General features: G+C 66.3%; 1 pseudogene; it reads right to left on the bottom strand.

The window, feature by feature from the left end:
* Window positions 1-235: 235 nt before the first annotated feature.
* LOC132247789 (5S ribosomal RNA) lies at window positions 236-354 on the bottom strand (annotated as a pseudogene).
* Window positions 355-1,996: the final 1,642 nt, after the last annotated feature.

Genomic DNA, 1,996 nt, shown 5'->3' with positions numbered 1-1,996 from the left:
GGGTGACCTGGGACTGAAAAGCCCCCGTAGGCTGGCATGGGGTTGACCTGGTCTCCGGAATTCCTGCTGCCCGGGCTTGAAGTCCCAATGCACCCCGAGGGCACAGGCACAGCCCCCGCGCAACCACCGGGGGCTTAAGCCTTGGAAAAGTGCCCCCCCCCACCGAGGCTTAAGCCTCCATCACCTCCCCCCCACTTCCCCAGTTCCCCATGCCCCGAGGCGCAAAAGGGCGAGTGGCCTACAGCACCCGGGATTCCCAGGCAGTCTCCCATCCAGCTACTAGCTGGGCCAGGGACTGCTTACCTTCCGAGATCGGACGGGATCGGGTGCGATCAGCCCGGTCTGGCCGTAGGTGGTGGGGAAAGGTAAGGCGGGGGTCCCCATAGGCTCGCAGGGGGTGGACACGGTGCCTGGAAGTCCCCTCTGCAAGGCACGGGGTTGAGACGGTGCCCGCAAGTCCCGATTGCGATGCAAGGGGCGGGTGGACCTGGGGAGTGGAAAAGCCCATCAGCATCCATGGGGTTGACCTGGGGACCGAGAATCCCCATAGGCATCCATGGGGTTGACATGCCGCCCGAAAATCCCCATTGGCATACATGGGGCTGACCTGGGGAGCGAAAAAGCCCATAGGCATACATGGGGTTGACCTGGGGAGCGAAAAAGCCCATTGGCATACATGGGGTTGACCTGGTGACTGCTCCCCCCATGGAAGTCCGTATGAGGTTTTTGAAACGGGCCTTGCCTGGCCCTTCGATCCAGGAGGGCGGGCACTTTTGGTGGTTTGCCCCGGTGCCTGGGCCGGGTGCCGCATCTACAATATTGCAAGGAAAGGTTCGCGGAGATTATTGGGAACGCGGTTTTCAGGACCCTAGATGCCCTTCTTTGGTTCCAGGAAGGCGGACAGAGGAATCTTCGGGGCAGAACCGTGCCGTATTCAGGGGCCAAAACCGAGTTTGGAGCCAGGTCAACGGGGAGCTCTGGAAGGGGCCCGGAGAAGGTGGTCAGGCCGGGCGAGAGTTCCAGGAGCTCAGCCACAATTCCGGTTTCGTCCCGGTCAAGGGCTCCGTGGCCGGGCAGGCCGGGGGCAGCTCCAAGGGCCCCAGCAGGGACCCGGGCCTCCGGGGTCGGAGCCCAAGGACCCCAGCGAGGGGCGGACGCCCCGGGCCAAGGCAGCGGGAGCCCAGGCAGGCCTCCGCAGGGCAGGCTGGGCGGGAGTTCCAGGAGCCCGGCCACAATTCCAGGTTTGCCCCAGTGCCCTGCCCGGAGGCCGGGGAGGCCCGGGGGCCTTTGGCGGGGGCGGCGGGCTGCTCCCTCGGGGGAGCCAAGCCACCCTAAGGCCCAGGAGGGAGGCCCGGGGTCAACCTGGCGCCCAAGCACCGGCCCCAGAAGTCCGTATGACGTTTTTGAAATGGGCCATGCCCGGGCCTTCGCTCCAGGTGGGCGGACACTTTCGGCGGTTGCTCCCAGTGGCTGGGCCAGGTGCCACATCTACAATATTGCCAGGAAAGGTTCACAGAGATTTTCGGGGTCTTGCTTTTCGGGACCCTAGATGCCCATCTTTGGTTCCAGGAGGGCAGCGTGTGGATCCTCCGGGGCAGGACCGTGCTGCACGAGGAGGTCAACCACGAGTTTGCGTCCATGTCAACTGGAGCTCCGGCCCGGGCACAGACCTGGCGGCCAGGCCAGGCGAGAGTTCCAGGAGCCCGGCCATGATTCCGGCTTCGACCCGGTCAATCGCTCGGCGGGCAGGCAGGCCATGGGCGGCTCCCAGGTACACGGCAGAGCTGCGGGGCCCCGCGGTCAGAGCCTGTTGACCCCAGTGAGGGGCGGAAGGCCCGGGCCGGGGCGGCGGGAGCCCAGGCTGGCCTCCCAGGGATAGGCCGTGAGGGAGTTCCAGGAGCCCGGGCATGATTCCGGCTTCTCCCCGGTGCCCTGCCTGGAGGTTGGGCAGGCCCGGGGGCCTTCGGTGCGGCTGGCAGGCTGCTCCCGCGGGGGA

The sequence above is a fragment of the Alligator mississippiensis genome, chromosome 1 (assembly GCF_030867095.1).
Source record: "Alligator mississippiensis isolate rAllMis1 chromosome 1, rAllMis1, whole genome shotgun sequence".
Classification (NCBI taxonomy): domain Eukaryota; kingdom Metazoa; phylum Chordata; order Crocodylia; family Alligatoridae; genus Alligator; species Alligator mississippiensis.
This window is presented reverse-complemented; position numbering and strand designations above follow the sequence as displayed.